The following is a 9,391-nucleotide window of genomic DNA, read 5'->3' on the forward strand; positions in this document are numbered from 1 at the left end:
AGCATCCAGCATAGATCTTGTAAGCCTGTGTCTCTTTTCATTTTTATTTTAAATTATTTATTTTTGTGCTGGTACTAGGGCTTGAACTCAGAGTCTCTAGGCCTCAGTTGACTTTCTTGCTCACAGCTGGTGAACCACACCTCTAGAGCCACATCTCTATTCCAGAATTTTCAATGGTTAATTGGAGATAGACCCTCATATACTTTTTTCCCTTTGGCTTTGAAACTCCATCTTTCAGGTCTCAGACTCCTGAGTAGCTAGGATTATAGACTTGATTTACCAGTACCTGGCTTTATTATTATTTTGAGAAAGGATCTTGTTTCACATTCCAGGCTGCCCCTGAACCCCAAATCCTCTTGCCTCAGTCTCCCAAGTGCTGGGATTAGAGGTACGTAACCACCATGCCTGCTCTGACAGCATGGTTCCACTGTGAGCTTTTGGGCTTCTCCCAAACTTAGTTTTCATAGATACAAGAAGTATATTGGTAACAGCATTGGTGTTTATTTTTTTAAACCAGTACATACCAGTGAAATTCTGTTAGAATCTACCAATGAGTCCACTTCAAATATCTGCTGTTTGTTGTGAATCAATGACAGAGGTAAAGAACTGGGGATTCATCCTATCTCTTTTCTGATTACTGTACACAGAAGGAATCACAGATTCTTCGGTCAATTAACAGAATGGACCCTGAAAAAGGGTCAACTACCTTTTTGGAGCTGAGCCGGAGCATACTTATAGCCTGAAGCGTACACTTCAGTCTCTGCCATAGTATGTGACAGGAACAGTGCAAGCATGCAGATCACCAGTAGCCAGAGAAATGAAGTCACCAAGCAAGTGTCAGCAGAAGTCCCACAGCCATAAACCAAGGAAATCACTCGGTCCTACCCCCTGAGGAAGGAAGTGGTGTCCTGGGGGAGGACCTTAATACCCTAAGGCTAATAGCAATTCAAAGGCAAGTCCTCTGCAGCTGTCTTTCCTCCAGACTGGCACAGCCATAGGAGAGGGTTCAGTTCTAAATGTGTATTTGCACAGGTTCATTACAAATTGCTTTAGTACTGAATGCATGGGATATGTTCTCAAACCTCAAGAGAACTTTAATATAGCATAATATTAGCTACCCCTTATTGGAACCATGTGCCATACATTGCGTCAAGCATCTCCAAAGTGTTTACTTAATACTGTGAAAAATCCATTAGATGCAGGTTCAAGAATCTAAGCCCAATTGGCAAAACTGTCATATCTAGTTGCTTGATCTTAGAAGTAACCCAGCCCTTTGTCTTTTTTTTTTTTTGCCAGTCCTGGGCCTTGGACTCAGGGCCTGAGCACTGTCCCTGGCTTCTTTTTGCTCAAGGCTAGCACTCTACCACTTGAGCCACAGTGCCACTTCTGGCCGTTTTCTATATATGTGGTGCTGGGGAATTGAACCCAGGGCTTCATGTATGTGAGGCAAGCACTCTTGCCACTAGGCCATACTCCCAGCAGCCCTTTGGCATTGGCTCATAAATATTACCTAGCTAAGCTGTCCTGTTACTAAGGTAACTGAGATCCGCACCTAGTAGTGATTTTTCCTAACAGGACACAGAAATACCAAGTACCCTTGGAACTACCCAAGTCTGATGTTGTATTAATGTTAAATCTCTACATTAGACTCCATAAAAGTCCACAGTTAACAATTATGAGGGTAAAAGCAGTGCTCAAGTAGTAATACTTTCTCTGAAAGTATGAGGCCCTGAGTTCATATCCCATATTGCTAAAGGTAAATACATACATACATACATACATACATTTAGTACACCCAGGTACTGGTGGCTCATGCCTATAATCCTAGGTAACTCAGTAAGGTAAATTGTGAGGATCATGGTTGAAAGCCAAAATAGGTAGAAAAGTTCATGAAATCCTATCTCCAATTAAACAGCAAAAAGATGGGACTAGAGGTATGGCTCAAATGGCAGAGCCCCGGCTACCACTGAAAAATGTGAGCAAGAGTGCGAAACCCTCAGTTCAATTCTGGTAGGAATCCCCATTCAACAATGGGAACACATCTTTGTTAAACACCAAAAAGGCCAGGCATCACTGTTGACTATTTTCTCCTCCTAGGATCCCCACAAGGCAGATTTTAATTGACCAGATTTTATCTATAAGTTAATTCAAAAGCCATGTGACTTAATCACTATCACAGGACAGCTGCATGGTACAGTTTAAATCTAGTTTTCCTGGCTTTCAAATCCAAGTTTTGTTTGTTTATTGTACTACAGCAAGGTGAGAAACTAATGTATGTGAAAAACTTCATTCTCCAAAAAAGTAGGAAGAGAGTATCAAAGTAGTAATATTAGCTACTGTCTCTCTCATATGAAAACAATAGTACTCATTAAACTTTCTTACCATAAAGATGGGTCTAAACTTATTCATACCAACAACAGGTTTTGAACTCAGGGCTTCCAGCTCTCCCTTAACTTTCTTTCTCAAGGCTGGTGCTTTACCACTTGAGCCACCCCTCTGCTTCTGACTTTTTGCTGGTTAATTGAAGATAGGGGTCTCATTGACTTTTCTTCCCTGGTTCAACCCTCAGATTTTGGCTTTCTGAGTAGGTAAGGTTATAGACATGAGACACTGGCACTTGGTAACATTTTTTTTTTTTAATGAAGAAAAGTACCATTGTCATTGCAACCTTCCCCTCTCTTCTGCTATTTCATCTCTACTCCTTTAATTACATAAGTGTTATTCCAAGGTCCTCAACTAACAGGGGCTCTTGTAATGTCACACAATCTCACACAAACATACACAAGTTTGTACACACATACACAACTTTATGTCATTAACAATGACATAGAAAAAAAGGCATTTTGTTCTTTCACTGGAAGTATGCACACTCAAGGAAAATACTGTTTATCTAGTCTGGTTAGTCATAAGGAAGGAAAAGATGGTTCAGCAAAAATAGAGAAAGTAGAACAGTACAAAAAAACCAAATTTTGTTTTCTAAGATGAATGCATTCCAGAAAACTTAGCTTTACTTTGATAGATAAATATTTTTCATGACAATTTTATTAAACCATAATAACTAGAAATCTCACCAAATTAAAAAAAAATCTGTCATACATGTACTATTTGGAAAATCTTATTTTTTACTATAATACATTAGTTGTACAAGCCGTATTTCATCATGTTTCTGCACGTGTATACAATGTATCCCAATCAGTCATACTCTATAGATCTTCCTTCATAAAGCAGTTTCAACATGTTCCATTGTTTCATACATGTAAATAGATTACTCTGACTGTATCCTCATTCACCCTCTTCTTTATCTTTTCCTTCCTGTTGGTACCCTGCCCCCAAGCAGAACTAAAACTGGAAAATACTTTCAAAAACTAGTTCTTTTGTCTATTCTAAAAAATATATAAATTTAAATGGAATGGAATAAAAATAATCTATCAGATATGAGAGTAACTATTAATGAAACTGCAATACAAAAACACAGAAACTGTCAAAATGCCAATTGTCAAATGGGGCTGCTGTATTATTAGTTTTGGACGAGGATAGTACTAGGGTTTAAACTCAGGTGTTAGGATTTGACCTCAGGACCTTGTACTCAGTAGATAGGTACTCCACTGCTGAACCAGGCCTCCAGTATGGTTGTTCTAACTAACATACTTCAAATACGTGATGTATTACATAACCTTTTGGATTTTTTTGCTATCTTTTTGTTACCTTAAAGAAGTCTGTGAGATTGTTTTTATTTTTTCTTTATGCTTTAAGAATCACGTAGTAACTCCTTTTTTATAAAGTATTTATTTTGCCATTTTTTTCTATTCATTGACTACTTTTTCTGTTCAGCTTCTTAAATCCTAGGGAGATTATCTTTCTGTCAGAGAATAAGATTCACACATACATTTTCCTCCCTTTTGTTTGTGGTTATGGATTTTGCTATAGAGAAGCTTATGACTAAATTTATTGATCTTTTATGATTTCTGAGTTTAAGGTCAAATTAGAAAGTCCGTGCCCACTGAAGAATAGATGAGTAACTCTCTCATGTTTCCTACAGCACTTTCCTGATTCCATTAAATGGAATCTTTAATAGATCTTTGATCCATTTGAATGAGTCCTAATATGCAGTGTGAGGCAGAGGGCCAGCTCCTACATTTTCTCCCTGGGAGGTCATCTAGTTGTCTCACTGCATTTATTAAAAGATATCTTTTCCTCACTGACTTAATATGTGATCTTTATTATAAATCAGATTTCTAATGCAGTTGGGTTTATTGTGATTTTTCTTTCCTTTCCTTTTCCTCACAGTCATGGAGCTTGAACTCCACGGCTTGGGCACTATCCCTGAGCTCTTTTAGTCAAGGCTAGTGCTCTACCACTTTGAGCCACAGCTCCACTTCTGGTTTTCTGGTGGTTAATTGGAGATAAGAGTCTCATGGACTTTCCTGCCCAGGCAAGCTTTGAACTGCAATCTTCAGATCTCAGATCCTGAGTAGTTAGGATTCCAGACAGGAGTGAGCCACCAGTGCCTGGCTTTCTACTGTGATTTTTATTCTAGCCTTTGGTCATTCAATCTACTTATGTCCAAAAATCTATTTTAATTACAAAGGTCTTATAATATATGCCTTTGTATCTGGGAAGACAAATCCTCTCACATTTTTTCATTAATAAAGTTTCCTTAGTTATTTTTGGCTTTAAAAAATACATACACATTAACTTCAAAATCTCTTTCTCTTGGTTAAAAAGGCAAAACAGCAGGAATTGCTGAGTAATCACATTAAATCTAAACACTAAGAATCATTTCTATCTTCCTGGTGTTCTTTTTGAGTCTTCTTATCCAATAATATTTTTGGTGAAAGCTATGTATATTGGTTCACATCTAAGTGCATCCTCCCATCTCAGAAGACACACAGGCACATACTACATATAATGAAAAATTAGAAGATTTTTCACCAATCATTGCAAAGATTAACTCACACAAGCTTTTCAAGCAGGAAAGTAATTCCCATACTTCTTTGACAAAATGCTTTTATATTTTCTTCAACATACTTAGCAAAGGGTGAGATCAATGAACATTCATGTCTCTTAACTGTTTGTCTACAGAACAAAGACCACTCTGTAATGGTAGTAAACCATGATGGGGGTCTTATCTTAGCTGGGTGCTGGAAGCTCACACTTGTAATTCTAGCTACTCAAGAGGCTGATTACTTTAAGTGCTTTATAGCTTCCTAGCTTTATAGCTTCCTGCATAACTACAGAAAATACTTGTTGATTCATGAACGCATCAGTGAACAGTTAATGATTACTAAATGTTTGAGTGCCCCTTCTTAAAAAAAATAACATCTGGGATTTAATTCGATTCTTCCACTCACCCCTTACCTTGATGTCATTTTTCCCTTTAAGTCATTCTCCTCTTTCCTACCTTGATGTCATTTCCCCTTTAAGTCAAATTTTATGACTTGAAAGGGAAAACAACATAGGTGTGACTTTTTCCTAAAGAAAACTGCCAATAGCCTTTGAGTCTTCATAACCACTCTTTTTGTGAACAAACTGACAGGCAGGAAAAAAAATACTTTCTGCTACTATTTAAAAAGAAAGAAGACCTATAGCAAAGAGACTCATAGTACAATATGAATGTAATGCTATTTTCTTCTGAAATTAACCACTTATAGTCTGTTCAAAAAGCCACTGGTTTTATATTAGAAGTGTGTTGCCTCTGAAGGACTCAAGGCTTGAATTTGACTTTGAATGTGGCCTGACCAAACCATTCATAATTTTTAAACATTCCTTTTTGGACCCACACAAATAAATGCATGACGTCTGGCTGACCACGCTACAAGCTTGAGGGGGGAGATTTTCTTTTTGAAATGATCATGTACTGATCAATGAATGGGATATGGCAACCTGCACTCAGGTCTTCTGGGAGAGACAAGAGAGGAGGGGGAAAAAGTATAATCATGTTTCACATTAATGTTATCTAAAGAGAGAAGGTAGGCATGAAGATGTTAGAAAATAATTATAAAAATTATTAAATGGAAAATAAACTATATGGATTCCATGTAGACTTACAAGAATGCCTACTACATATTTATTCACTAAATATCGAAAATTCAAATATTTCTTGTTGTAAAGTTAGACCATGAAAGAACATGAAACTAACAGCATTAGCTAGGCAACATAAGTTCATGCCTATCATCCTAGAGACTCCGGAGGATCTGAGGATTGAGGTTGGAAGCCAGTCAAAGTCAAAGGCAAACAAACCCAAGAGATTCTCTCATCTTCAATTTGCCAGCGAAACAAAGAAACAACCCCAAAAAGAAAATAAAAACAAGAAAACTCCAACAAGCTAGATATGGAAGTGTTGTAAGTGGAAGAGCCTCAGTCTTGAGCAAAAAAAAATCCTAGTGAAAGGGAGAGAGTGTTCAAGCCCCAGTATTCCACCAAAAAACAACTCCCCAATGCATTTAGAAACAATATCACAGCACAGATTCTTCAAGATAACATCAGTTATGTTTATACTCACCAGGGGTGTTTTCATATACTGCAAAGTCTAAAATGTCTATCTATTCTGGGCTCAACTTTACTACACTGGTCTTTTTTAAATGATGGCAAAGTTTCAGGAAATGAAGAGTAAAATAAAAGGTCAGTGAAAAGACTGATTTCACAGTCTCCTTTACTCTCTGTAGCCAAAGGCAATTTCCCTTTCCCAGTGCTTTTTTTTTTTTTTTTTTTTAAGTTTCAGTACTCCAGGCAGCTCAGGAGTGCAGCTGTTCATTCTTTCTAGAATCCAAGCAGCTCAGGAATGCAGCATTTTTGTCGCTGGGGATGCACAGGTAAGAATCTGCCATTAACACAAAACCCAACCAAATGCATCTATGTAGCAATCTTTGGCTTTTTGAGACAAGATGCCTTCAGCATAACAGCTCATGGCTCTACAAAGTTTCTCTAGAAAACCTGGATGCTTGTTTTTGTTCACACATTCATCTAGCAGACTTTGCCTCAGTATAACTGCAACAAATACAAAAATAAGTTTTTATCCTGGGTAAACAAGCTTCCATCCTTGCTCTGGTGGTTTACTTATCCAAGTGGTGGGAGGAGAAAAAGAAAAAAGGGCACAGTAAAATGAACTAGATTTTAGATACAGAAAGGTGCTAGCAAACTTAACTGAGCAGAAGACTGAATACTGGTATTCCACTAATAACCAAACAATGGGTGAGCCAGGACTTGGGAACAAAGCATTCCAGATCACAAAACAAACTTGAGTGTTTACAGAATGAAAATAAGTATGGCTAGGCATGGAGAATGGACAGAGTTAGTAGGAGATGGGCTAAAAGAAGCAGACTGGGTCTAGATTATCTACTTACACTGGCCAAGGTAGGGAGCTAAGATTTCTTCTGTTTGATTCTTAAAGGACAGACAGACAGGCAGAGCCTGAGGAGATACGAATTTGCCTTTTGCCTTATTCTTGTTTTTAATGTAAGGCTCAAGTCTCTGCTTCTGCATTTTCCTGAGTTTCTGCCTTTGCCTTTAACTTTGTTTATTCCAATACACTATGCTTTACCCTGAATCATGTCAGGTCATTTAGGAATATAATATTGTATTGTTTGTGTGTATGTCTTGACCAGGACTGGCCACGTAAATCCAAGGCCGAATACAAAATGAAAAAACGCAAGCTCTTGCAGTAAATCATTATCAAGAAACTCAAGACAGCAGAGAATCATACCAAGTGCAGTACCCATTTAAGTTAGAGGTTCTTTTAAGAGCAGGGTTTTCTATGGCTACCCAAGTCACACATCCATGAAGCTGGCCTTGATCTACTTGAACAAAGGCACTGGGAAAATGCCTTTTTATTAATTAATGGTTTTCATTTTATCTTATCTGTCGATCACACAAACTTACTCAATGTCTTTTATATGAAGCACCTTTCTAAAACTTGACATAAAGAACTCCTATGCTTCAAAGGGCTTCCCTTGGCTAGGGCTTAAAAAGGCTTGGTAAAACTATGCCTTTGTATACCTGCACTGACCCCATTTCTTTCCACTGTCTGCTTTGCTCATTATGCTACAACATACTGGCCTCCTTTTGGGTCTTCAGTGCTATCTAGCTCTTTTTTTTCTGAGCCTTTGTATGACCTGGAATTGATATTGCATAGGAAGCTCCATATAGTTCAGGAGTCAGTTCAAATATCACTTCCAGAAAGATCTTTTACCTATTCATAAAGATATAACTTCACTACTGCTTCTCATCTCCTGTCAGTTACTTTAAGACCTTCTATTGTCTTCATTGCAAAGATCATTATCTCACATTACCTTATTTTATCCATCAGTTACTTAAAGAGCTCCTGAGTCCTACAGTATAAAGTATAATGTATAACAGAGGGATCTTGTCTGACTTGTTTTAGGCTACATTTCCAGCAGATAGAAGAGTGCCCAGCTCTCAGTTAAAGTGAAATCAATATATACATGTTGAATGACTTTTAAGTTGCTCAGGCCTTCAGCTTCCTCACCCATAAAGGCAGGATTATCAGACTTTGCTTTAATCAACACAAATAAACCTCAACTTGAACTAAATTCTATGCATCAGGCACTGTGAAATACTACTTTATATGTTTATCTGCATTAACTATTATGATTTCCACTTCACAAATAAGGTCAAAAGCCTTATATTCAAAAACATATAAAAACTGCACACAGGGTGAGGGTTCATGAACACAAGCTAGAGAGAAAATTTGTTCTATCTATAGTGAACAGCAAAAGGAATGTTTATGTCCCATATCATAGTGAAGAATGCCCATTATTATCAGTATTATAGTGTAATGTAATATGTTATGAGAAGTTTTACATGCCACTGGATCAAATCACATGTATTAATAAATCATCCAGTAAGGCCTTCTGGTTTGTCTCTTTAGCCACATTCTTTGCTCTAGATAATACTCTGGAAAAATGACTTAAGATACATTGAATGGAAGATAAATTTAACACATACGGAAGTGGGAGGAGAGTAAATTCTTAAGGAATTCTTATTTCTACTGAGAAATGAGTGTTTCAAGCTAGAGGATGGAGTGAGAGTTTGCTCGAAAAAGTAATTTTGTAACGATCACAGTTATCACCTTGTTTTTAATAAAAGTTAACTAGTTGAATCCATGGGGGAGGGGGGTGCGGGGAGGGGAGGAATAAGGCCAGTCAAATAACTGACCCAGAGCTAGAGCCACCACCATGAGAAGCCGGCTAAGAACTTAGAAGTGCCTCATCTAAGTAAGATGCTGGCTACTATTTCAGTATGGGATGTACCACTGACTGATGCCACTCGGGTCCCTAGATTGCCCTATGGCACAATGAAGAAAACTACGACATCCTTCCTGTTTATTTTCCTTTTGCCCCCGCAAGTTGCAAACCCCGGTCACTTCTGGACC

The 9,391-nt window shown here is 37.7% G+C and overlaps 1 protein-coding gene across 3 annotated transcripts in view; it reads right to left on the bottom strand.

Moving 5' to 3' along the window:
- The window catches only part of Stxbp4 (syntaxin binding protein 4), a 121,864-nt gene that overhangs the window by 111,922 nt on the left and 551 nt on the right, over nucleotides 1-9,391 (bottom strand). The window contains exon 2 of one of the 3 annotated variants that reach the window (XM_048366825.1): nucleotides 4,124-4,128. The exons of the other annotated variants lie outside the window; for them this stretch is intronic. The gene's annotated coding sequence lies outside the window, so the exon portion shown is untranslated. The remainder of the gene's footprint in view (nucleotides 1-4,123; nucleotides 4,129-9,391) is intronic. 3 annotated transcript variants of the gene reach the window in all.

The sequence above is a fragment of the Perognathus longimembris genome, chromosome 17 (assembly GCF_023159225.1).
Source record: "Perognathus longimembris pacificus isolate PPM17 chromosome 17, ASM2315922v1, whole genome shotgun sequence".
Lineage (NCBI taxonomy): Eukaryota > Metazoa > Chordata > Mammalia > Rodentia > Heteromyidae > Perognathus > Perognathus longimembris.